General features: G+C 42.3%; 1 protein-coding gene across 11 annotated transcripts in view; it reads left to right on the forward strand.

Annotated features, from left to right (window-relative positions):
• PAK1 (p21 (RAC1) activated kinase 1) overlaps positions 1 to 27,361 on the forward strand; it is a 147,676-nt gene that overhangs the window by 8,605 nt on the left and 111,710 nt on the right. Inside the window, exons 1-6 of one of the 11 annotated variants that reach the window (XM_064409774.1) lie at positions 3,534 to 3,639; positions 3,735 to 3,867; positions 4,147 to 4,268; positions 4,584 to 4,698; positions 13,850 to 14,054; positions 17,506 to 17,606. The exons of 1 other annotated variant lie outside the window; for it this stretch is intronic. The gene's annotated coding sequence lies outside the window, so the exon portion shown is untranslated. Of the gene's footprint in view, positions 1 to 3,533; positions 3,640 to 3,734; positions 3,868 to 4,146; positions 4,269 to 4,583; positions 4,699 to 13,849; positions 14,055 to 17,505; positions 17,607 to 17,642; positions 17,995 to 18,125; positions 18,269 to 18,324; positions 18,349 to 19,444; positions 19,772 to 27,361 lie in introns of those variants that run through there. 9 more of the 11 variants (XM_064409781.1, XM_064409786.1, XM_064409780.1 and 6 more) reach the window with 9 other exon arrangements.

Consider the following 27,361-nt stretch of genomic DNA (forward strand, 5'->3'; position numbering starts at 1 on the left):
GAACCATGAACAGATGCCTTTCTTCTCAGTAGATAATATTTCTGAACTTAACAAATGAAATAGTTTCATTTTATTTACCATATTATTGAGGAGTTGGACTGAAGTGCCACAACAATTTCCCAGTCCACTAGGGGCCAAGTAACCATGAAAAATGACACTTTTAAAGTTTATAGAAAAAGTAACAACTGTGCTAACTGCTTAGATAACCACTTAGATCTAACAAAGAGAAATGTTTTTATAGGCATGTCAAGAGAACAGTGATACAATACAAACAAAAACCTATAAAAGCAATAAATTAACAATATTTTTAGGGCTAATTTTCAGGCAAGAGAAAATTTGCTAATTAAATTTAGCAATGACATAAAATTGGAACACAAAATCAAAACAAAGAAAAACTGGAACATCATGTAGAAAGCCTGCATAACCTTGAGGACTGGAGTAATAGAAGTCATATGGTCCTGTACTGGGGACTAAGGAAAAAGTATGATAGAAGACAGGAGATTTGCAGAATGAGTAGAGGTAAAACATCTGGATTCAGTTGCCAGCTGCCAGTGTACTGTGGACCAGCTGTAAGATGTGCCTAGATGAAGGCAAATGAAATCTTGAAATGTCTCTTTTTGCTGTTTCAGAAGACATGGAAGAAGCTAAAGCTCCACAGAGAGATGAACTGTTCACTGTAAAAAACTATATTGACACAAGAACAAATGGAAAGATGTGTGAAATGTGAAGTAGGCAATCATTGCTAAGCCAGAAATCAAACACATTTATTTTCAGCTTTGATCCCCATGCTTCTAGTAGCAGAGAACCCAAATTAATGATTCAAGGATTCCTTTCCAGTCATGTTATCAGTTATGTTCTGAGAATCACAGCTGAAAAATGTGAGGGCTCATTTACTGTCAGTAATACTTCTCCTTGCTAAAATACAACAACCTCCAAGAAACCTGGGAAGTAATCTTAAAGAAAAGCCAAAGTCAAGTTACCAATTACATCAGGGTTCATTAGACTGTGCCAGAGCACCACTGAACGTGCATAGTTTGTCTAAACAATAAATATAAACAGGAAGAGGGGTTTTAATTAAGCTGAGGATCAAACAGAGGATTTCAGTAATACAATGTCTCTCCCAGTCTGCTCTCAGCAGAATCTTCAGCCTGATCTCTGGAAAGTGAAATTGGACCCAAATCGGACAGGGGGAAACTGACTTGCATGTAAGAGCAAAACTGAAACTGAAGGTCAGGAAAGTGAGAAAGACATTTGTTTACTTTCAGAAGCAAATGTACCTTAAAAAGACAAAGCCTGAGCCTTTCTTAATGAGCTAGGGCTTAAAAGAAATCTTGGTTATGTAGGACTCTGCATTAGTGTTTGCAAATGTCCTCACTCCAGACCAATTCCATAATCTCCAACTGGTAAACCACTAACAACAAGGATAATAAATGCTTAAGATTTCAAGACACAGACTTATAAGGAACCAGGGAACTAGACTTGGTAATATTACTTGGAAATTAAATCCTACTGGTTCTAATGAAAAGGGAGTATGGAGAAAAAAAATGTAGCTTTTTGTACACTAAAGGATGCAATGCATTTAAAGCAAAACATATTCAAAGCATAATAATTTGCTGCATGGATTCCATTGGGTGAAACATTTAATAAGAATGTGTGAAAACCTAATTCCCTCAGTGTTTACAATCTGAGATAAATCTAATGAACTGATGTTAAGAGTCAGTAGACCATAACTTTGCACATTTCTTCAGAAATGTGACTGATATCTTACCAGGGTAATCACAGCTCATATGGAGACCACAAAGAAGCATAACTTGCAAAAAAAAAATCAATTTCCTTTAATGACTTGTAATGGGTCCTCTGTTTGAGACTACCTATTTAGTGTTAATTAGCTCTGATGCTTTTCAGCCAGGGGTCTGTTTTGGGCTGACTCATCCCTACCTCCCCCTGAAATTTCAGCCGGAGATGTTTAGTCATTTCCCAATATGAAACGAGAAGAATAAGTTGGTTTTCATTGTTAAAATATCTTAAAAGCCCAGATGCTTTTGTGGTGTAGTTTTGGTTTTTTTTTGTTATTGGATTTTGAGTTGTTTCTTTTTGTTTGTTTGTTTGTTTGGCTATGTCAGGTCTGCACTTTTTGTGCCTGTGAAAATTGACCTAAATTTGGCCAAGTCAGGAGCCTTTAAAAAAGAATCTCACTTCTCATGTTCTGGGGAGTTGTGCTAAACTTCAACAGTAAAATAAAACAGTGGGTGGGAGAATGACAGAGGTTGGATGTGATGGTGAGAGAGAGGGGACATAAACAGGAAACTAGGACTGGCCTTATGAAGGTGTTGGATTGGCTGCGGGGGAGTACAGAAAGATTTACTTAACAGTTTGATTTGTGTGGGGACAAATATATTGGACAAACAAAACAGAAATGACAGGATGTATGGGAAGTGAGAAGCTGAGACTGAGCAAGAGATGTTCGCTATAGGACTGGAGAGGTTAACTCCTCCATCTTCTAGGATATTATAAAAATAAGAAAGAAATGCTGAAGTTCTATCATGATGAAAATCATAGAAAAATTGTAGAATAAAATAAAATATTTTCCCTCTCCAATTTTGGCCAGCTTACAATGAATAAGACTTTGGAACATGCAAGAAATTAGGGGAAAAAAAGGAATTGAGCTGCTGTTACTTTAAAAGGTGGACTACTGACATATCTATGAGATATCTAAATTATAGTTTTGTAAGTTCACTGTGGTAAACTCTGTATTTCCAAAGGAGACTCAGCTTACTTAAGACTCAGATTGCGTAAACTTGGTGCCTAAAGACAAATTACATCAATCTCCTCTTGAGTGAGTGTTCTTTTTTGAACCAAATGAGGAAGCTGGGACCTGTGGAAAAACAGCACCAACTCAGGTAATTAAAATCCACCATAAGGAATATACTCAAAGGGCAATAATTAACGTGGTGCAGCTGACTTCACTTTGGCATTTTGCAGCCTTCAAATGCTTAGATTTGCAAATTTTGTGAGTGTTCTTTCAGACTCCTTTTTGTGCCTTTAATTAACGTTGTGTATTGTTTGTATAGAGGTAGAGCCTGGAAGCCCTAGGCAAGGATTCTAAGGCTTTGCAGTCACAACATGGAATAGCTGTCAGAAACCCAGATTTTTCAGTTACTACTGTCTTGGGCTACATTTGAAAAACTGAGATGTATGAGCTTTGGCTGGGAGCATGAATAGCAGTGTGTAGTCCCTGATTTGTCTACTTAGACTGTGTGCTTTTTCAAACTGGAAACATGTTCTCTTTGCACCATCTCTGCTGTCCTTTGTTACTACCTTAGAACTCTAAATTCTGTGCTAATCTTACTAACATAAAGATGGTTAGTAATAGTCTGTAATATCAAACGTTTTAAAATCCTTAAGCCTCACTGCTTAGAGCTCCCCAGCTGGATGTTGCAGGCTGAGTGCTGTTAACAAACAACAGAAATTGTAATTTTGTTTGGTTGTAAGTGCTTGTGGTTTTGAAGACATTCTTCTTCTCCTTCCCACAGAGCTCAAAGTGAATTGGACATGCAGTAGTGACTGTGAAAGATTCTGGCTTCTATGCATTTCTTACACTATTAGATAAGCTGCTTGGTTTTGTAGCACGTGAACCAGGTAGAATTGTCTTCCTTGCAAATGCTTCAGTGAGTGTCACTCCTTGCCTCAGGCAGGCAGCCAGAGACAGTCTGTCTGTCTTGTTCTTCATCCAGCAGTTCCTCTCACTGAGCTGTGGGAATCGGGCTTTCTCAGGTCAGGGAACTTGTCTGAGGAGCTCAGTCCCTGTGGATGGCAGCCATCATCCTGCTCCAGCTTTCTTTGGGTCTCCTGATGCAGATCTTGGAGGTCAGTGCATTCTTTGGCAGCTGTGTCTCAGCTGTGTCTCTCTGTGTCTTCTTTTTTAAACTTATTTGGTATGTTTAATACAGGGAGGTTTTGAGATATGCTTTGCTTTCTGCAGCATCCTAGAAGCCTACATAAAAGATTTGGTGAAAAGAAAAAATAGATAACAGTAGACTAAATATGCTGTGATTTGATTGCCTGGGAGTCTGTAGACTTACACCTGGAGGGACCCTGGTCTAATGTGCGTGGCAAACGTGTGACTGACAGGAGAATTTGGCTCAGATTACAGGCATGTGGATGAACTGCAAGATCAAAACTTGCCATTCCAATTGGAATAATAAGAAAAGTAATCTCAAGCACTCAGACAAACTTTGGTTTCTTCAGCTGCCTTCTTTTGATCTGCAGTAAGTACCAGCGATCACACTTTGTATGATTAGTTTGTTAGACAAGAGAGAAGTGCTGGTGTAGATGTTCCTAATGACGTCCCTCTCTGCCACAGAAGGTGACACCACAGCAAACAAAAATAGTGGGCATAGCTAACAAAACAGTTCCCTTGCAACCAAAGTGTAAATAACACTTTGACATTATGACTTCATTGCTATATAATGCTTTCTTTGGAATTGCATTGCAAGCAAAAAGGCAAATTACTTTAAAGAAAACCCAAATCTCTGTGGAGCAGAGGTCTCAAGCGTGCTATTTCTTCATTGGCCATCTTGCAGAGCAACCAGCAAACTGCAGCTTAGCCTGTAAGCCTCTCTGGAGAACTAATCTGGCCTTGATGGGAGCAGAGGCTTTGCAACAAATCTGGAGAATTTAGAAACAAATGGAGATCAGGTAAGAAGTAAAAGGAGTTAACCAAAATAGATAATATCACACCAAGAGTATGTTTATTTTGTGAAATAACTGATTTTTGAAAAGGAAAATGGGGTCTTTTGGGACTTCAGTGAAGTAGTTGGTGTGTTGCCACAAAGATAACTGAGCTAACAGGTGAAAGTGAGGATTAGGGCAAGAAGGGTGACATAAACAGGTGAGGTCAAAGTTTCCTACTTATTTGGGATTTTGCATGATTGCATCCTGTGAGCCCATTAAACTGGTTGGTTTGTGCCATATTGTCTATGTTAGACTAACAGGTCATGACGGAAAGACTCATGGAAAATATGAAGGTAAACAGCAAAAGGGGCCAATCCCACTCTGGTTTTGCCAAGCTCTCTGGGTTGACAACTAGCAGCTGTCAGGGTGTTGTCACTGCATGTGTGTAGGCTGTGCATGGGGTTTTTTGGCTTATTTGGATGTGTAAAATTGTCTGTGACTATGTGCTTGACATGGTCTACTGGTAAGTCCTGGGCAAATGCAAATTCTGCTCTGTATACTGTCTGTAAACCTACAAAACATCTTTTTTCTACTATTTTATAAAGTAGACTGAGACTTAAATAACTGGTTTTGGAAGTAGTTTGCTGAGTGGACTTGAAAAGGAAATCTCTAATTCCTCACTCCATACAAAGCAATAATTTCAGCTGTGTTTCTGCTCACTCTGAATACCTTCAAACAATTGCACTGTTAAAAAAAACCAAACCAAAACAGACCTAGAAGAAGGTTGAAGAAGGGGAACACTTTGGAAGTAGAGAACTTCTTATATAGGTTTTGAGGATTTGGGTTGCTTGCTGAGCTGATTTATTTTTTAAAAGCACTTAAAGTAATACATTTCAGTTTATTTTCCTTTAGTAAGTAAGCCTTGTAACCTGCTGTGTTTGTGATCTTCTCAGTCATCACATTACCTTCCAGGGTTTGAGAAAGAAAACCAGGGAAAAAATATAGGCACTGGCCATCTCTGATTGGAATTTGTTTAATAAAAGCAACCTGCTTACTTCTCTTTCATGTTTCAACACAAATCTTCAGTTCTAGATTTACTTATTAATCCTGAGGACCATCTGCTGAAGGAATTTAGCTCCTTTGTAGGAAGGAACCACATGCAATTCCTACCTAGGCTAATAAAATCTTAAGTGGACTTACTAGTGGTTTGAATATAGTAGCATATAAGCTGAAGATAATTTTTTAAATAGCTCTAATTTGTATATGTACATGGTGCAGGACAAAACAGAGGTGATGAACTCTTGTTTTCCTACTCCCTGGCATAACATAAATGACTATCAAGGATACTGAGCAGAGGAGGATTTGGCCCACTCAGATTATTAGGTTGTTTTCCTGGGTATATTTTCAGTGCCTGTTTGTTACAGAGATTAGTCATGTATCTGCAATGTTGGATGGTTTTCCTCCATTTCTACAAGAGGATGTGCTGCTCCCAGTGGAATTAAATAAATAAGCACTGATTTTTGCAGTACCAGTGGGTGGTTTGGATGTCTGTATGTGTCACGCTGGAGCTGTGAGTTCAGGCTTGGCAAATTATTACTGGATCATTTAGGTTGGGAATTATTACTCATAATTATTTTATGGCGGTGCCTACAAGCCATGGCCTAGCCATTGTGGGGACTGATAAAAACATCAGAGAGAGGCCTTGATCTTGGTCTGTACAAGACATGATCCAGGTATGATTTTCATGTATGGACATTTAATGGGATTTTAATGACTGTACAGCTTAGGCTGGGTACATGTTTTGTCTGGTTAGTTTTTAAAACTGAAATGCATCAGCCAAAGATTGTGGCATCCCTGGTGACTGTGCAGATTATACACAGGCTAAGAGCAGAAGAAACAGGCTAGCTGTTTCCTGTCTTTTTCTGTTCATGAAGAAAGACAACATAATGAAAAATTAAGATGATTAATAAAGCAAGCAGCATTTCCAGCATACCAATTGCTTCTTTGTGGCTGAGCATGATGGCACCATCCTTATCTTAAATTTTATTATGGAAGCTGCAGTACTATTCTTGTGGATTTTGTGTAGTTCTTCTTGCCAAAGGAAAGCATGGGAGAAAGCATCCCTGTGCTTGAGGGAGTTCCAGCCTGATGAATAGCAGATGATATCTGGTGCTACCTGGTACCCCATTGCTCCAGATACACCACTCTGCCCTGCCCAAGGGCATTCAGTGCAGCTGGAGATGCTGCAGCTCCTAGAGAGAAACTTCTTTGATCCATTTGAACAAGAAAATGTAAGCACCATCCCACAGAAATTATCTTTCTGCAAATGCAACTTATTGAATTTGTTTATTCTGGTGGCATTCTCTGGCAGGAATATCTAAGGATCAAAATATTAATTTGGAAGCATTATTTTATTGGAATTTAGGTGTGTAAGTTCAAAAGCATTGTCCTTCAAAATCACCAGCCCAAGTGATTTCTTTCTGGCTGGCAAAGTTTCTTGCTTTCTGAATTTTTCTTGGTGAGCAGTTCAGCTCCTGTGTTGCTCTTAATTCTACCCATGATCCTCAGAGCAGGCATTTCTTTATCTGCATCCACTGAGGGTTATGATCTGGAAGCTGTGCCCCAGGCACACCTGCCTCACAGGGGACAGAACTGACCTAAACACACATCACAGCACTCACAGTCACATCAGGAAAGTAAATAAATAACCACAGCATTGCAGTTAGGTAGTCAAGATAGCTTGGACCAAGACTAGATGTCCCTTTTCCCTGGGGTGTCTTCTAACCTTTTATGCTTCTTTTTGACATAGTAATTTCTAAATAGTTTGTTGCACTGTGACAAAATTCCTGTAGCTATTTTTCTTGTGATTATTTCCTTGGGCACTTTCATGCTTTTTCGCAATTCTACTTTAGTCTTCACTTCAGGCACTGCTGGGTACACTCTGGTGATTATTGTTGTGGTAGTTTAAGATGTGGCTGCTCGTTCTGCCCCTCTGGTGTGGGTTACTGCTTCACCTCACAGCTGTCAGAATGAACACGTGCCTGATGACAAAACCAAACCCGTAGAAAATAGATAAAGATGCATCTGAATTAAGACACTTGTTTTTGGAGAGAAGCAGGCAAAATGCAGGCACGCACTTCCTTCTGCTGACTTTGGTGGAGGGATGAGTGTACCCTCAGCAAGTCTGCAGATGACACAAAGATGTGTGGTGCAGCTGATGTGCTTGGAAGATGGGATGGCATCCAGAGGGACCTGGATGAGCTTGAGAAGTGGATCTGCGGGAGCTTCATGAGGTTAAAAAGGCTAAGTACAAGATTCTTCATGTGAATTGGGCAGCTCCTGGTATCAGTACAGACTGGAGAATGAATGGATTGATTGAAGGCCTGAGAAAAAGACTTGGGAGTGCTGGTGGATGAGAGGCTGGACATACCCGACAATAGTCACAGCCCAGCTGTGTCCTGGGCTGTATACTGCAGGCAGCAGGGCAAGGGAAGGGATTCTGCCCCTCAGCTCTTGTGAAACCCCACCTGGAATATTGAATCCAGCTCTGGGATCTTCAGCATGGAGGGGACATGGATCTGAGTAGTGCTGCAAAAATTATCAGGAGGTTGGCACACCTCTGCTGTGGAGACAGGCTGAGAGAGTTGGGGTTGTTCAGCCTGGAGGAGAGAAGGCTCTGGGAAGACCTTCCAGTCTCCTGGAGGGGCACCTTCCAGTGCCTAAAGGGGCTACAACAGGGCTGGAGAGGGACTTTTGACAAGGGCATGAAGTCAGAGGACAAGAGAAAATGGCTTTAAACTGAAAGAGGGTACATTTAGATTAGACACCAGGAAGAAATTCCTCTGTGTGAGGATGGTGAGGCACCGTCACACATTTCCCAGGAAGCTGTGGCTGCTCCATTCCTGGAAGTGTTCAAAGCCAGGTTGTATGGGGCTTTGAGCAACTTGGCCTAGTAGAAGATGTCCCTGCCCATGGTAGGGGGGCTGGAACAAGATGAACTTTAAGGTCACTTCCAAGTCAAACCATTCTATGATTCTATGGGAGCTCCAGCCTGAGGTACCAGCTAACAGCTGCAGAATCGAAATGTCTTAGACTGATGCAGCTGTTGCTAAGTGACTGAGCCAAATATAGCATTTTAGTTTAGCATTTCAATTTAGCAAATTTCACACATTAATATAGCATACAGGTGTTAATTTATTGCGTTAGCTATAAATATGTTTATGTTAATTTTTTTCACCTTGCATTTGAGACTGTCTAGCAATAATGACAGGAAATAAATTGAAAATTAATTTGTCTGGTTTCACCATTTTTTCTTAGCTGATCCTGTAGTATGGTTTGCATCTTGCCTTCTGATTCCTTAATTGCAGTTTGCACTGGAGAAAACCATCTAATACTTGAATTGCAAGCTAGCCTCAGTTAGAAGCAAATTACATAATTATTTGGGAAACCAATCAGGAAGCATTCAAATCTTCCTTGGTGACGTGGCTCCTTTAGTTGTACAGCTTGCTTCCTTTTGGATGGCAGACGTCAGTGTTAAGATTAGCTTGGCACTGTGAAAGTGCTTACTTGGCATTTAATCACCAGAGCGAGCACTGCTGGATTTGTGATGCTGCTCCTTTGCCAACGTCCAACGGGTTTAGGCACAGCAGCCCTCACATGTTCCTGCTGAAACCTGGTCGGCTCTGAAACAGCGTGTTAGAACAAGAGCCAACAGTTTGATGCACAGCTGAGAACTCAGAGACTGATACAGATACCTTGCAACTGGATACCCATGAGAATTAAAGAGCTGAACTGAAAGAGATTAGGCAGCTCTTTGTACATTCTCCCCTTCGAAGCGTAAAGAACTGAGAACTTCATTGTTTTGTAACCACTTGTAAACTAAAGGGGAAAAAGAATTACTTCAGCACTGGCTTCTTGAATATGGGTTGATGGAAACTGCTCTTCCCAGAAATTTAGCCACACAGGCAAAATAAGAAATCCTCAATACACAGATTTCACAACAGAGCATTGTCCATCCTGACGCTTAAATGTTCCCAAACCTGGTTTCCCTTCAGCAAGTAGCTTTGCCCTCCTGTTTCAAACACAATCCGCATACATCACAGTTGGCTCGCTTTCTGCACTGTTTTTTGAAAATAATTTACCTTGGACCTCTAGGCTCTTTTTCTCTAGACAGCCATTTGCAACTTAATCTCTGTGTATGATAAAGGCCACTGTCACCAGAGAATCAGTTTCAGTATCACAGTTTCCTGCAGGGCTGCTCTCTGCAATGCAAAGCCTGTGGACAGAGGCTACCAATTGCAAATGGCAATATCAAATGTTTCTTCCCTATAGTTCACCTGCCTGCTGAAGGTTAGTTCTCTGTATGATTGCAGGCCCAGATCCCTTCTGCAAGGTTTATATTTGCTGCGATTGGAAGCTTTCAGAGGCAGCTTAAAGGATTGATTTAGTCTGAGAGCAGAAATGGGAAGTAGGAACTCCTGAATTCAAAAGGCATTATTGCAGTAGTTTTGCTGCAGAGCCTGAGGCTACAGATTGAGCTCTTACCTAATTTTCCCCACCTGCAGTACAACTCCTAGGATGGTTTGGTGATTAATTTATGCTGATGAAGTTAATTGTTTGGTAAGTATATAATAATTCAATGAGAATCTCTACATATCCTGGAAAATGTGGCAAAAAGAAAGGCAAAATAGCCATCCCTGAAACTGTTAATTAACAAACTGAAACAAGATGGTTAGATTCAGGATAGAAATCTCATCCGAGAATTTATGGCAAATTACAGCCAGTGCAACTTGACATCCCTCTGATTGCAGAGGCAACTTGACAGGAATGTAAAGTTAGATGTTGGTATGTTCCTGAAAGCTCAGTTTTATCCTGGCAGTTTTGCAAGACCTGTGTGGTATGCTGAGGCAGCCACTGAAAAAACTCAGGCGATTGTATGTTGTTATTTAGCAGTTCCTGGAGGTATATACAAGGAATCAATGGGAAAGGATTATGCAATAAAATAATTTATTAAGCTTTCCTGTGTCCTGCAGAACAATCCATGACTCATCAGCAATTTGGACAGCATGGAGATGTACATCATATCAAAGGAATTCTGCAGGGCCAGCTCTCTTGGCAGGCTTGTTGTGATCTATATCTCTAGGGTAACTCTGGTTATAGTTGACCAACCAGTATAATTAAATTATCAGTATCACTGTCCTCAGCCAAATTGCCCCTGAGCTTGTATAGCTCCCTCTGTTGGGTTAACTATCAAAGTCACTCTCTACCCTGAAAAATAGGTGTTCCATCTCTCCAGCTTTTTGATGAGTTAATAATTTGAACTGTCTTGTTATTTCTATGATATTTTTTCTGCTCCAGGTCACTTCAGATTATGTTGCTGAAGACCTTTACTTTGCACTTTAATAAAATTTCACTGCACTCGTGTTTGAAGCTGCCATGAAATCTCAAATTCAATGCAGTTTTTCCAAAACATTTGAAGTCAGCTACTCCATAATCTTTCTGTTATGATGCACTAAAGTCCTCTTGGACACAATGCAAATAGGTAGAAGTGAAGGACAGAGTTTTCACATGTTCAAAGCTTGCTTGTGAGACATCCAAATGCCCAGAGACACCATGTCTGTCAGTGCTCTGCAGTTTTTTGGTTGCTATTCATGTAACCCAGTGAGGCAGAAGAGCAGAGATAAGGGAAAGAACAGGGGAAGATTCCTCTCTGCAGTTTATTCTCCAGGGTTTTATTCAGTCCAGTTTTAAATGGCTCAAGCTACTGAAGTGATTCAAGCTATGACATTTTGGCAGGGTGTGAAACAAAATCTGGCAGAGGTGCTATGACTGAAGGGCTGGTTTTGCACTCTGAAATGTGTGTCAAATCTTTCACTGGCTTCAGTTAAAACAGAATCAGCTCTTCAGTGTAATTCAATTTGAATAAGCTCAGCAAAACCAGCAAAATAATATACTTTTGTGGTGCCATTACGTTGTTACAATCTCTCTCAGCCTCACCCTCCTCTGTTTACAGTGTCCTCTCATGCAACTAAGATTTTCTGCATAGAAAAATGAGCTGCTTTTGTTAGGTTTTGAGTAATAAATAATTCTGGATTAGTAGTCTCTTGTCTGATGTCTCATTCAGACTGTCTTTTGCATTACCTAGCTATGTTTTTAAGCCCTGACACTGGAAGTGAAAACTCTCCAGAGGCATTCTGTAAAAAGTCAATAAAGAGAGGAAAAGCTAATTGATTTTAAAATTATCTTTATTATTATTTTCCTTGAATGGTAGCTCATTAAACTTGGGGAGTTCCTAATGAAAGGTAAATTTAGTGCACTCTATTTTTTCCACACTTATGGAGTTGTGTCCCCTTGATGTTATGCTTTCTTTTGTATTTCTCCCCACTTATAGGTAAAAGAATTTTTTTTTAAAAAATAGCATAGTTCAGAATAATTTGGACTGTTTTAAATTTCGGTAGTGTTCTTCTTGCTTTCTTACTGGTTGAGCAGGAGTCACTGAGCACAAATGCATAAATCTATTTCTGCCGTGTTCTTCTACATTCTCACAGAGGAGGATTTTGCTCATCATAAACCACAATAAAATGAATGGAAAAGTGATTCTGAGTGTCTGTTATAAAACTATTGTGACTCTGTAAGCTGAATCCTGGAAGGAAAACCTGTCACAGACTTGTCTGTTGGGAAACCTGTCCTAGGCAGCAAATATACATTTTGGGCAGTATTGAGTTATTTTTTTCTGATTTCTTTATATTAAGGAGAGGAAATTAAAGTCATGGTTCTGGGACAGTTCAGAGAACCAGTTCACACCTGAGGACAGTCACCCAAACAGTTCTAAGAGGGATGTGCCACACAATTTCATAGGTCCTTTTACTGGTGGCTGAACGAGAGACAGCAAGCATAGATTGTTCTGTGATTTCTGCAGGTATATTGTCATTTGGGAGACAGGCTCTCATGCTTGAAATGTTTTCCTGCCTGCCATTACTATGCTACTTTCCACACTTCCTTCACTGGCAGCAATTCCTTCATGCTCCAAAGGCCCAAGTGAATGAGCAGTGAATGACCTCTCCCTTCCCTCCCCTCCCTCTCAGCAGTGCCCCTCTTGTTCTCCCTGGGTGCCTCATTCTTTGTCTGCTGCTGCCTGTGTTTTGTAAAGCAGAGCTGTTGCCATGATTCTTCACTACAAAAGTGGTGAAGCACTGGAATGGGATGCCCAGAGAAGTAGTGGATGCCCCATCCCTTGGAAATGTTTGAGGCCAGGTTGGAAGGGGCTCTGAGCAACCTGGTATAGTGGAAGGTATCCCTGCCCATGGCAGGGGAGTTGGGACAAAATGGTCTTTAAGGTCCCTTCCCACCCTACTCATTCTAGGATAATTTCCAGTCCAGATGGGACACGGATCCCTAAAGGAGTGTCTAGACTGTATTCACATCCTTGCCTTAGATTGGCTGGCGGGATCAGGGAGGAAAGGGACTTTCAAACTGAGGTGAATGATTGAATGAGGCTGGGAGATGGAAGGAAGGGGAAAGGAGAGGAGGTAGGAATGAGTAGATGTTTCTTGATACAGCTGGAGAAGAATAGGGGCAGACAGGGATAGGTGTTTTTTAGACTGCAGGCAGAGGGAAGTTTGATGTAGGGAACCATAGCTATGACTGAAGTTGGGAGATTGAAAGACAAAATTCTGAACTAAATTCCGGTTTTTGGAGCATATCAGTACTGTTTTTAATATCTGAAAACAGGCTCTTCTGTTATGGCACTCATCTCCACAGATTCATGCACAGTGTAGGATTTACAATACAAATGGTCAGTCTGTGGTATGAATTCTTATAGCTCCAGTGACTGACCCAGTGTGTTTGAAGTTTATACCTCCACCCACAAAGAGCTTACAGCATTTAAATATGTTTTTACCTAAGATTACCAGTGCCTAGTAATATTTTAGTGCCTAGTAAAACCCAAACTATTAAGATCATTGAGAGAACATACAAAACTTAAGCCAAAGCTGTGATTCTGTACAGCTCCAAAGAAACTCACTGCACAGGGTAAAACTCCCTCCTTGCTTTCAAGCTTGAATTAGCAGCATGCCTCAAAACTCAGATATATGTGCTTAAATTCAGCTGTTAGCTAATGAATCAAAGACTGACCTCACTGTTAAGCCATTGCCCATCTGTATTTTATGACTTTCAGAGATACACTTCCAGGCTGTAGGAAGGCTTCCAGAATCAAACAGTCATTTGTGGCTTCCCTAGTATTCCCTGACTTGCTGACTGCTCACCAAAGCACTGAGTGCTCTTAGCTGTCTCTGTGCAATTTCCTGGCTAAAGGAGATCTGGAATGTAAAAGTGTATTCATCACCAGAGGTTTTGCAAGATTCCAGGACTCCAATGAAGCGGTAAGAGATTATTTAAAATTGGAATGGCATGAAGGTTCCTCTGAGTTTTCAACCAACTATAGGGTAACTTAACCAACAAGAAAGTAACCCATAAAAAGAACCAAATTATTTGGGATTTAAGCATCCAAAAAAAAAAAAGAAAAAAAAAGAAAAAAGCACCAAGTTGTAATTACTGTTATAACTGTACCAGACAGATCCTGACCCTTTACTGTGAGCTTCTCAGTACAGAAACAGAGGACTTAGTGGCAAGTGGGAACGTGTACAGTATGATGCCTTAACCATTTATCTGGAATGAAACAACTGCATGGAGTCAAATACTGAGAAATGTTTTTGCATAAGCTGGATTTTTGACTTCAGTGCTAAGATCAAAAAAATGTAACTCAGAGCCAGTTTTGCTAAGATGGTGACCCTGGTTCTTACTCCTGTATTTGAACTTATTCTAGGGCAGAGAAATTATAGCAAACCTTTCTACAGGATGGTGGGAGGTGCTTGTTGATGTTAAATATGCATCAGAGGTAATCTGCTATCTGTATACATTTTGGAAATTATTTTAACTTCTGTTGTGATGGGTATTGCATACCATCTAACACCAGGATATATAAGATAAGAACCAGATGCTACTCTGTGCTACTCAGGTGTTCTGGCCCTTTATTTTTTACTTTGCTTTTCTGGCACTAAAACTCCTTAAAATTTACTGAGGAAATGAAAGATTGTTGTTGTCGTGCTTTTGTGTGTTTGTTTAGCAAAAACATTTGTGCATCATAGATTTGTGTCCAGAAACACATTCCACACTGCTTTAGTGTACTGCATTATCTGGACAAAATGAAAAGGAAATAGTTGTGATTTGAAAGTGTTTTTACATACATTTTATAGAGCTGTACAAACTTATATGATATGTAGGGCAGTGATGAATCGTAGTTCTGTCTTCTTCTTCACTTCACACCACTATAACAACATTACTTTGCTGCATTGACTTCTGATTTACTGGGTGAGAAACCTCCAGGCAGTAGTGTGCTGACCCACCATCACCTTCAGTTTTGCTTGCTGGTGCTTGCTGTTTCTTCATCTTCACAGTATGATATTTAGCTGAGGAACTTTGTAATTTTGTGTTGTATAACTATAGGACTCCATTTTTCTTTTTATCTTTCCTTTCCCTGCTACTAAAATCCAGAGACCTGTAATTAGTTTTCAAGTCATTCATGAACTCTGTTTTCTTCCATGTAGACCGAGTCCAATTTGTCTCTGTTTGCTTGAGCAGATTAAACGAGTGGACAGGTTATTGCAGGGGACTAAGTGGGCACATCCTAACAAGTTACTGTCCCTCAGCTAAGCTTCAGCTCCTGTGATTTCACATGCTCTTGTGTTCCTCCTGCATCGTGTCAGCCAAGGTATTTGGGGATTTGATCTGGGTAAAAATACCTAGGAATACTCCTAGGTAGACCAGTTCTTTGATCCCTTCCATTACATAGCTGCACAAATAGCTGTGTTGGCACAGTGCAGGGAGTAGCTCAGGAACAGAGATGCACAGCAGAGTAAGAACGATTGATACTGGTGCTGCTGACAAAGAAGAAATCATCAGGCTGTGCCCCATGGCCATGTACTGCTTGTTCTGCTGTGTGTCTGAAGGGGAGCAAAACGCAGCTCTTACGTGATCACTGTGAAATCGATTGCTCAGCTGAGTTGGTCTTTGAGGCTGGGGTCTGCTGCCAGGCTTCTTCCCACAGAACACAGGAGACCCTTTTGAGGCATAAGAAATCCCCTTTTTCCTCCATATTGGAAAAGGGCCATCTGACTTGAACCTGAGTGCAAGGCAAGATGGATCCTTTGCCTGAAGACCCCTGAACTCTTAGCTGTAGTGCTTAGAAATGCAAATAAAGAGATTTACATTTCACTCATTCCTTTCTGAAGTATCAAATTCTGGTTTGCAGTGGTAGCTTTCTTTCCTGTACTTAGGCTGTTCATGGACTGTCTTCCTCCTTTCATTCAGGGGCTTTCTCTGAAATATCCAGCAATAGTTTCAGACAAATGAATCTTGAGCTTTGGGTAAATTCAGAAAACTCTAAGTATTGTAATTCCTGGATATCTCATTAGGATTCCACATTACTACAGAGTAGGAAAACAGCAAAACTTAAGGATTCTTAAGGTTTTGGTGGGATTCCTTGGCAGAAAATATACAAAGGTTCAATCGAAAGAATTTCTCAACTGAGTTAACCTGTGCATTGATTTTTCCCTCTCAGCTGTTTCTTCTCAAGGCTGAACATGCCCAGCTCCCTCAGCCTTTCCTCACAAGAGGGATGCTCCTCTCCCCTCATCATATTTGTAGCTCTTTGGGCAAACACTATAGCTACACAGCCCACTCCAGGAGCTCCATGTTTCTCTTGGACTGAGGAGCCTGGCACTGGTCACAGCACTCCAGATGGAGCTCTCCAGGGCTCAGTAGAACTCAGTACACACGGTGTGTATGGACCAGGCCTTGGGTCAACCACTGCAATTTCGTGACTTATCCATTCTCCATGTGGTTGAATGAATGTATTTGGTAAAACATCTTGTCAGGCATGTTTATGGAGTATTTTGGGCTGTTCTCTTGTCTGGCTTCAAAATTTATTTTTTAAAAATTGTCAGTGTGCATCCATATTTCTGAAAAGGTTTTGGGATTTCAAGTGAGGCACAAAAAGGAAGTCACTCTTCAGCTCTCAGTTCAGGGCCAAAGGGTAACTCTTGGGTTTTAACTCCAGCTTTGATGGAGCACCCTTTATGGATCCAGGATTTAAACTGAGCTGCATGGCTTTTGCCTCAGTTCATTCCCTCCCCACCAGCCCCCCCAGCAGCAATCCTGTACGCTCCCATGTATCTCTGGGATTCTTGACACAGTCTGATCCTGTCTTTGAAGTGATGGGACTGATACATATTACCCTGAACTACATAAAAACCTTTATGTTGCAACTAGATTAGGGACAGAGGATGCTTGAGGGAGCTCATGCAATCTGCCTGTGTGCGTGGATTTGAATCCAATGTTGAGTGTATCCGACAGAGGGAAGTGCTTCCAAGTGCACAATTCCACAGCAGGTTCAGCTGACTGAAATCAGCTCTGTGGCATTCCCACTCTCCCTATCAGTCCCAGACTTGAATTCTCGCTTCCTCCATTTGTTTACTTTTGCGATGTTAATTTTCTGCAGGTTTAGCTCCCGAACAAACTTATCACGGGAACTGATAAGCGTTGGTACAAGGGGGAAGGGCGAGACTGTGGCAGCGCTGTCTTAATCTGTCGTGTGTAGGGGCATGCTGTCTCGGTAAAAGCTTGTCTCCCTTTTGCCTGTATCTGCTTCACTCCAACATTTCCCCTTCGTACCTCTAGAGAGCACGTCCCAAGAACACCTCAGCACGCCCGCGCTCCCTTCTCGAGAGCCCTGCGCTGTACGCGCAGTCAAACCCCTCCTCTTTTTCTCTCCAGGCACAAGCGCGGAGCCGAAAACTCCTGTTAACTAGGGTGACAACTTTCCAGCAAGCTGTGGGTCACGGGGAGAGGGGACACCCGGATCCCGGCAATATAAGGTATAGACGCCTCGGCTTGTGCAACACCAGCAGCAGGGCAGAGCTCATTTTATTCTTGCCTTTTTTGGATCTGCACGCACACAGACCTCGGCACAATGGAGCCGGCTCCGCGATAGCGCAGCGCGATAGCAGCAGCACAAGTAAAGTCATCGCAGCGCTGCTCGCCAAGGGTGCAGCTGCGGGCGATCCCCTCCCCGCGTGGCAGCTCCGCTGATGGCGTGATCGCCCAAGACTCCTACGTCCCAGGCAGGCCAGCGCCGCTCCCGCCCTCTGCCCGGCGGAGCTGCGGGGCTCCGGGAGCCGCCGGCAGCCGCAGCACGGCGGAGCACATCCCGCGGCTCCCCGAGGCGCACCGCGCTCCGGGGTCCCGACCTGCTGCGCCGCCAAGGTACCACCCCCTCCCAAAAAAACTTTCCACCGCGGCCACTCGGCTGCGATGCCGCGCCCCGGCCGCCGCCGAGCCAAGCGGGAAGGACCTGCCCCCAGCTCGCAGCCCCTCCCGGCTGCCCACCTTGGCGGCAGGGGGGCTGCGGGGCGGGCCCCCGAGCCAATGGCCGCGGCAAGGCGGGCAGGGCGCGGGGGCGGTGCCGGGCCGACAATAGGGGCGGTGTGGGCAGCGGGGCCGGGTGGGGAGCCGGGCAGCACCTTGCGGCGGGCGGAAGGTGAGTCCCACCGCGCCGGGGAAGGGGATTTCCTGGCTTGTTTTGTAACCGGGAAGTTTGCGCAGGGGTTGAGCGAACGGGTGCGTTCTTCTTCAGCCCTTCTCTTCCCCCCTCCTTTTGAAATTTTCTTTTAGAAGAGAGTACTGACCCTGCCTCCCCCCTCCTGCCTCCCCCTCCTGCCTCCCCCCTCCTGTCTCCCCGCTCTTGCCTCCCCGGCCCATTCATTTAACAAAGAGAGTTGTTCTCAGTCCCCAGGCTTTGCGAACGGGGAGCCCTTCGGGACCGCATGTTTGCCCCGCAGAGGTTGGGGCTCAGCCCACAGTTTTTGCCAAGCACCCCATCCTGGCTTCGGCTGGAGGGGCGGGCGCTTTGGGCAAACACAAAGAATTGAGGAGCTGGCCCCATGCTGGGCGATGGGGTGATGAAGCCTCGGGCTTTGTGTGGCTGGAGGGATGGAGAGGTGGGAGCTTGTCTTTTAACCCCTCCGCCCGCGTGTGTGTACGAAACCGTGGCTTTTTTGTTAGTAAAGTATTTAAAAGCAAAGCTGAACTTTGGGATCGTGGCACAATTCAGATTGGAGGGAACGTCAGGTGGTCTCTAATCCAGCCTCCTTCAACGCAGGAGCTTCTGCCTGGGGAGTGGGGAGCAGGGAAGGGACATCGGAGATGGGGGGCACCTCTGGTGGCTCTTGGATGCACCTGGGAGCCCGAAGGAGGAGGCAGCAGCAGCAGGACGAGACTTCGGAGGCAGTAGCGCTCCTGTCTTCTCTGTGCATGGAAATGCCCCAATCCGCAGCTCTCCCATGCCTGCAATCCCTGGTCTTGCTGCTTTTGTTATCCAGAGGGTTTTAAATTCATGGTTGTTGGGAATAGCTGGCTCCATCCGTATGTGTGTCACGGTGCATCTGCTCCTGCTGAGCATTACTTGATTCTTATTTCAACATTGCCTCCAGGAGTTTTTTTCTTCAGGAGCAAGATTTATAAATAGGTGTCAAAACCTCGCTCTTGCTTGGGACTGGCTGTAAGGCGTATACTTTATGTGGTGATTATGTATGAGAGATGTGTGTTAGAACAACCATAGAAGCTGTTCAGTTAGCTACTCTTTCCTTTTTCAAAGTGAAAGCAGGTATTGTAGCTGGGCGAAATGGCTGTGTCGGGCACAGACGGAAGAATGTTTGTTTTCTTTGCTCGCAATTACTCTTTGCCCGGTGGCTTACGGATGCCTTTCACGGAGCCACCTCCCCCTCCTCCATACCTGGAGTTTCCCGGTGCTGCGCACATTACCTGGCCAAGCAGGGAGCATCTTCCTGTCTGCTGCTCCAATATCTCTTAGTGTGGGTGTGCTGGTCTTGCTCTGAGCTTTATAGGGTAAGGCTGGAAAAACTCCTCCTTGTGGAACAGTTTGCGTGTGTGTCCACTGGATGCTTGGAGACTGCTTTTCCCCCTGCATATTTTTGTGGGTAAGTCAGAGAAGTGAAGCTCATCTCTGCGCAGGGAACAGAAGGTATGGTGGGAATTTGAATATGTCTAAATACTGATACTGTTTAACTCTGGATTGCCTGTCTTGTGCCACAGAACAGAATTTGTTCTCAGCTGTACTGTGTAACAAAGCTAGTCTTAGGCTGGACAATAAACTGCCAGGTGATTTTTTAGCCTTTTTTGAGTCCTGCATCTTTAAATGGGATGATATAACTGCCATTCTTTGATTTGGAAATGAAAGTTAAAAATAAACTTGAAGAGGAAAAATGCCCTTGTAGCATGATAGCAAGAATGCTTTTACTGGTTTTTGAGGAATACTATGTGCTCTGGGTGTTGCTCAGAAAAAATGAATAGGGAAAAGTGAGGCTTTTTCATGCTTTTCTGTGCATCATGGGCACATAAGAAGAAATATGTGCTAAGTCCAATATAAGTGCTGCAAGTGAAAATATATTGCTTGTCTGTTGTGTTTCTGACTGCCTTGCTTGCACTGGGTTGAAAACTGATGCTAGCTCTCTTTGTTTGAGGGGTCAAAGAACTATTTTATTATCCTTTTTCAGGTCTCTGAAGGGAGACTTTTTCTCTCAGCTTTGATTCCAGTGCAGGAATTTCACCAGTTTGCTGACTAGTATCTTGTCTTTTTATAAATGTGAGCTGCAGTATGGCTTCTTTTCTTCTTTTTCCCTTTTGTGCACCTGTCTCACTTCCTTAGTGTGGGAAGGTTTGTAATTTCAAAAGCTTGTTGCTATGGTCCAATTTCCTTATATGCTTAAGAGTACAGAACAACCTACAGCTGAAATAAACTTTTCTCAGCTGAAAAATACAGAAATGATCCAGGGTTCCACCCTCAAAGTGTTCTGGTTTTACAGTTCATCCTGTCAACAGCGGATTACAGAAGCAAAAAGACTTTGGAAAGAAACTGACCGGTCTTGGTGAGGATATGCAAGACACAGACTGAAACTAGACAACTAAAAATTAGCCATATTTCTTAAAAGCCTAGTCAGCCATTAGCCCTCTGACAGGTGCAAGAATGCCCACTGTTGGCTTTTTACCTCTATGGGAAGGAAAAATGATACTGTGTACCAGAATTGTACTGTCAAAGAGTGTTTTTCTATACTTGGCAATGGGCCGGACTAATTTTCTCAGCCTGATGTCTTGGCTTGTATAGGAATTGAGGACAATGTAAGCATGTTCTGCTTGATGCTGAGGGCTTTCTTTTGTGGAAAAAATAGTCCAGTGTGTGATTTTTCTTATGCACTTGCACAGCTCTTACCTGGGAGGAGCTGCTTTGCACCCCTATTCCCAGAGATGGGAATAGCTAGGTCCATTCCTCTTGGTGGCAGCAGAACTGGGACCGTCAGCCAGTTCTCACTGATGCAGCACAGAAGTTAGTGATTAGTTTTTCCCATCTGAGGTTAAGCACATAATGCTCTTTGGGAATGAATAGGTTAAAAGTACCTGATGCTGCTTGTCTTAATCAGGTGTTTATGCAAACTGAACTTCAAGTTTGAAATTCCTGCCCTTGGGTGCATTTATGCACAGCATGTGCAGATGTGATGTTTTAGCTGTGAGGGGTAACGCTCAGTGCTCCAGTGGTGATGACTGCTTCTGGCCTTGTGCAGGAAAGGGAGCTGACTGTTGTCCCATCTCACCTCAGGCATATTCTCAGAGCCGTGGATGTCTTTGGGTCCTTCCATGGTCCGTCTTCTTTTGGCACGTGACACTGGGGTGCATGTCACAATTTCAGGGCCCTTCATGGGATCCATTTGATGAAAACATGGATGCTCCGAATTAAAACATGGTTGCTCTCAGCTGAACATGTTTCCCCAGGCTCCCAGTATGATCTGCAGAGAGAAGGAGGCCCTTTCAGGATGTGTCTTGTGTCACCCTCCTGTAGGTATTTTTAAAATAGGTCAGAGAGTTGCGCTCTAAAAATGCTGATTCCTCTTGTAGTCTCCCTGGTCTCCTCTGTCTGCCATGTGTTGTGTTGTATATTGGAGCAGCAGAGAGGAGTTTTACCTGCTGCTCTCGCTTTGGGGATGCAGGCAGCATTGCTAACAAATCCATCAGCAAAACCACTGTTGTAGTGTGGTTTTCACCCTTCCTCTTCATTTTAGCATTTTTTTGTTGGGATGGGGGAAGAGGAAACAAAACAAAGAAAGCCATCTGAGAAGTGGATTTCCAGGGGAATTTGAAGTAAAAGTCCAAGTATTCAGTTCTGGTTTGTGTACTAATACACTCTTTCAGGCTGGCAATCCAAGTGTTCCGGCTTCCACTTGTACACTATCAATCTCTAGTGTGTAGTCTGAGATGCAGGTTAAACAATAACTTCCCCTCCTTTCCTTCTTGCAGTCTGTACTCTTTGGACCTGCCATATAGCAAGTTTGTTTTACTCTTAAGCTGGTATAACTGCCTTCAAGCCACTCTATTTCTTACTTCCTGTCAAAAGTCAGAAGTGGTGCTGAATTAGGCAAACTTGTATCACCTTAGGTTTAAAGAAAAGAAGAGAAAAAGTTGACTGGTGTAGAGAAAAAGAAAAGTCTTAATTAGTGAAAATTGGGCCAAATCATAAGATTGCAGAAGTAGTAACCAAATGTACTTTCTGGAAAGAAATAATTTCCACCAAGGTAGTCCTTTGTGATCCCAACTACTGTGTGAGAGACAGTGCACAAAATATATTGTGACTACCTTGAAGCATATGACATCCAGATGCAAACAGTTCCTCGATCTCAGTGGGCCTTCAGCTGTGGGGCTGTGAGGAAGTCAAGTGGAGAGTATGTGCTGCAGGCAGGTGGGGCATAAAGACTTGCGTCATGCCTTTTTTTTTTTCTTCTTTTTCCATAAAGTCTGTCCACCTGTAATCTAAAAGGAAAACAGGGGAGGAAAATAATTCTATTCATATTGTGAGTGTTTCAGGAGTGGAGAAGTCTTCCAAGTTTACCTTAAGGCTTTGTTTCCTGCCCTTGTGAGCTTGCTGTGTGTAGTTACATTGTCTTCCCATGGTTTCCTGCTGATGGCGCTTGATGACTTTCCAGGTGGCAGCAGAGAGAAGGAAAATCAAATACAAAAGGTTAGGAGACAGTTTGTCAGCCTGGCTTGCTAAGGTCACAGCATGGCTTTGAGCTACTTATTCTAAGCATCAGGAGGGCTTTGAACTATTTGTCACCTTTCTTAATGACTGTAGTTGCACACCAGTATTTTAGATGATGCTTCCCTTACAAGCCAAAGCCCATTTCTCAGGGCTGATCTTCTGTTCATGAAGTAAGAGCTGGAGTGAGAAATGTTTTTAATTGAACCAATGACTTGCATCATGTGTTTTATTCCCGATTTGCATGTAGTGTAATGCAAAATGCCTTGTCACTTATTTAGCATAAAGAAATTGCAAAATAGATTATTAGTACCTACATATTCCCAAAAGAACATTCTCTGCTGATCTAAAGAATGGCTTGCTGTCTTAACCCAGTCTCTTCTGAGACTGGGTTAACAGAAATTGCTGTGGAAAGAGTAGAAAAGTGATTACTTTTGTAAAACCTGTATTTAATTTCCCCAGCTATCTGTAAGTAAACATTATGCAATTTTGCCAACAAGTTCAACTTGAGGGCTTTGTACCAGGATGATTCTGTGATTTGCCTTTAGTAGGTATTTCAAGAATGCCTTATTTCAATCATGCTTTGAGAGGATGGAAGTCACAGCTGAATGTGGAATTCATGTGCTTCCAGGGTTCAGACCTGTTTGGGGTGAAGCAAAAGCTCATTTGCTTCAGTAGCATCAGGGAGGGATATTCCAACCCCTCTTTCCCAATGCTCTGCACACTACTGAAGCTGTTAGATTCATTCAGCTCAAGGCCCTGTGCTTAGCTGTGTGAGGTGTTTGAGGCTGTTATGGAGCTCTCTAATGCCAGCATTGTCAAGGTAGAGGAGGGAAAAAAATGAGGCCAGGGTGGTAATGTAGCCCCTGCTTTTCTCACTCGTTAAACTGGTCACCTGAGCCTGAACTTCTGTGCCCCTTCACAATAGAAGGTGGATTTGTCAGGTAACAGCTGCAAAGACCAGGGAGTGCACAGCACAAAGAGGGATTAGCAGCAAATGGACACATCAAGATTCAAAATGCAATATTGATTAGCTCATTAAAATTAATAAGACGCTCAATTATCAAAGTCCTATTGCATTTTGCAGTTCTTCTGGAAATAGCACAATTTCTATGTCATTTTCCTTTCAGGAATACCTTACACAAGACAAATTTTAATGTCATTTTCCTCTGCAAACCACAGAATGTGTTAACGTTTAATAGAGCCCTAGTTCATCAGTGTTTTATTTAGTAAAACATTGGTTTTGTTAGGGCAACGTTTTTAATAGACTTGAAGATGTAGGCATAGTACTAAAAAATTTCTTTTATTGAGAGTGATCTAAATTAGTGTACAATTGGGCTAATGTTGTTTTAGGTATGGTCAAAAACTAATATTGGGCAGATATTCACATACTGGCCAATTTTAGCAAATCAGACAATTTTGTCTCAACAGCACACAGAGGGGAAAACTCTTTGATTGTGTGGAATTTTTTTTTTCTTTTTTTTTTTTTTTTTTTTCTTTTTCAATGGTATCTTTAATAAAGGCTTTACTTGAGAGGGTTTGAGCCCCCTGACACAGGACCAATCTTGCTGAAATGAGAAATTGCTCTGGAATACTCAGTTTCCATGCAAGAGAGAAGCTGGAGGAAGATAAAGTCCTAGAACTAAGATCCTGGAATGATTGCTAGGTGGATGGCACTTCTCATGGATGTGGTCGTTGCTACTTCTTTTTTTCTACAAAAGTTTGATTGAATTTTTTTGCCACATTGCTCAGGAGAGCTAATTTTCCTGTTTAACCACAAAGTGTTAACCGCAAGCTTATAGTTCCCATCCCTGTTTTACCCTGCTGTTGTGACCATCTTCAGTCCATCTTTGGAATAAGATGTGTGTTCACTTCCAGTGTTCCTGCTTTGGTCTCATGATCACAGGTGATAATGAAAAAACTTTGGGAGCTGAACTCAAAGAGAGACCCAGAAATGAAATGGTGATGACACCACATAGTCCTTCATCAAAACCATCCCCTTTCTGATAATCAAAGTCATTGGTAAGGTTCTTTGGTAAAATGTATGCAGTTGTGGGTGTGTGTTAAGGTGTTTGATGCTTTCTGTTAAGCTCCAAGATTCTGGAGATGTAAAAGCTATGCAAAAATATGTGTCATATAAAAAAGACTTCTCCCACTCCTATCTGTAAAGAAAAATGACAGAATTTGATCAAAATGTGCCTTGAACACTTAAATAAAGAGATTTAAGCACACAGAGGCTTTGGTTTGAGCCTCCAGTTCCTAATTTTGGGTGAGGAAATTATGATATCCACTAACTCTTTGCAGTGAGTTACTAGCATTATAACGTAATTCTTCAAAATCACTGAAGTCTTCACTGAGTAGCCTTACAGAAAGTCAGAAAAGTTGTGAGGGAAGGACGGAGAGGAAACTGCAGCACCAGCAGCAAGTATTGTCTCACAATTATCTTGATCTAATATAAAAATCTGCATTTTACTTTCTGGCTCATCAGATTTCTTATTGTTGCATCAGCCTATATGTCTTGGTAATCAGGTGTCTGGGAAAAATTGCAGTCTCTTACATTTGTGTGTGCTATAAATTCTTCTGTGCAATTTTTACTCCCTTGGTAGCAGAGAGAATGAGTAAAAGGGCTGTACCATATTCACAGCAATCAGCAGGAGTCACATCCACTACCTTGTCACAGCCAAAAGACTCTGCAGAAGTGAGACTGGAAGCACTTTTCCAGGCCTGCTTCAATTCCTTTGCATATATTCCTAAACCAGATTTTAAAGAGTATGAATAAAATTAAAGTGACACTTTATCTGGAGCTGTAACCTCCAATGTCAGATTTGTGTCTCTTGCCATTTCTGGGAGCCCTGACCACAGTACTGAGCTTAATTTGCAGTGTGTATGGGGGAAATAACTTTTGTATTTTTCCTGTTTGGTTTCTTTTCTCTGCTTTCATTCCTTGATCATATCTCTTAAAGCATTGTTTGTTAGTTTGTTTGTTTTCCTTTTGCCTTTCTACAGAAACCTTGTTCGTCTCCTGCCTATCTTTACTTTCCCCTGCCACTAAGACTGATGAGAAACAGATTCTTCATTCTTCTGTGATCCTGAAGATACTGGGCAAGAACAGATGAGCAGCAGGGAGGTGAAATATTTTGTCCTCCACCCCACTACAAAGCATCTTGTTTGGGGCTTGGGAGGAGGATGAAGAGTGGATAGTGGAAGAAACCCATTATCTTCCTCTATCAGCCAGGTAGTTTTGGTGATGAATATCTGGGAATATTTAAATCCGTAGATTTCATTAGGCTGAGGAGGTAAGGGTAGGGCTGGGAATGACAAAAGCAGGTCTTGATTCAAGAAGAGAAAGCAAACAACTCAAGATTCCTTCAGGGCTCTCCTGCAAGACAGAAAATATGCAACAGTGTATTCCTGTGTCGGCTGTCTTTAGTCGGAGGCAGAGGGTCACAGGTGGTGTTTGGATTGCAAGTTCAGTAAAGGCGCCTCCTTCCCTTAGAGGAGGCAAAACAGTGTCACTTGTTAGAATTCAAAATCCATCTCTAAATGCCTCAGTGACTTGTCATCGAGTGACTCACTGCACTGTCATAGTAGGGCTACTGCCTTCCACATCCAAGTTATACTTGCTGAAACAGTGTCCTGCCAGCTCATATTAACAGTCCCCCCTCCCAAGCTTGTTTCCAATTGACTCACAGTGAAGAGGGGGTTTGGGGGTGTCAGGGCAGGAGAAGGCTGCGAGGGCAGATCAGAAATCTCACTACTCTGTAGACTTCAGGATGCCAGTTTTTCTTTTGTTCTGCGTGTCTCTGAAACAAGTCCTTGAGTTGCAAAAGAAAAACATTCAGAAGTGATGAGCTGTAAAAAATTGTAAGAATTTAGTCATTTACTTTGTCCAACCAAAAATGTCTTTTCTTGTAGGCAAAGGCTTAGTTTAAAGTTATTTGCTACTTTAGAAAAATGCTAATGTTGAAATGCTTTCAGCTTGATTTCCTTTATCTCCTGCAGCTCGTTAGATGATCATCAAGATATTTTTTTAAAAATGTTAGTTCACATAATAAATTTTATTCTAGGTGACCTTTATGTTTTTTATAAGAGCCAATTCTAACACTAGGTACATCCTGCAGGAGCCCTTCCTGCCTTCTGATCCAATACTTATTCATCCTGGGACCCAGTCCAAATGCCACCAACAGTGTTTGTGTGGGCTTTTTTTGTTTGTTTCAAAAACATTTCATCACATGATGACATATGGCAGCATTAAATGTGCAGCTTAGGATGTAATGGTCATGAAGATGAAAATAATCTCACCTGAGCAGGAAGTGGCTTTCTGCTTTTTACATTATACCTCCTTTAAATTTAGTATTACAGTGGGTGCATTGTGTTTCTGATGATGCTGCTTTTTAAATCCCACCCTGTTATTTTGGCTCAGTATTGAGGAGCAGTGACTTCAACAAGGTGATCTCATCCAATGTTTGGTGTAGCTGTGTTTGTTTTTGAAGGCTTGAGATCCTGTTCCATCTGCACTTCCTGTAGCTG

The sequence above is a fragment of the Passer domesticus genome, chromosome 2, assembly GCF_036417665.1.
Source record: "Passer domesticus isolate bPasDom1 chromosome 2, bPasDom1.hap1, whole genome shotgun sequence".
Lineage (NCBI taxonomy): Eukaryota > Metazoa > Chordata > Aves > Passeriformes > Passeridae > Passer > Passer domesticus.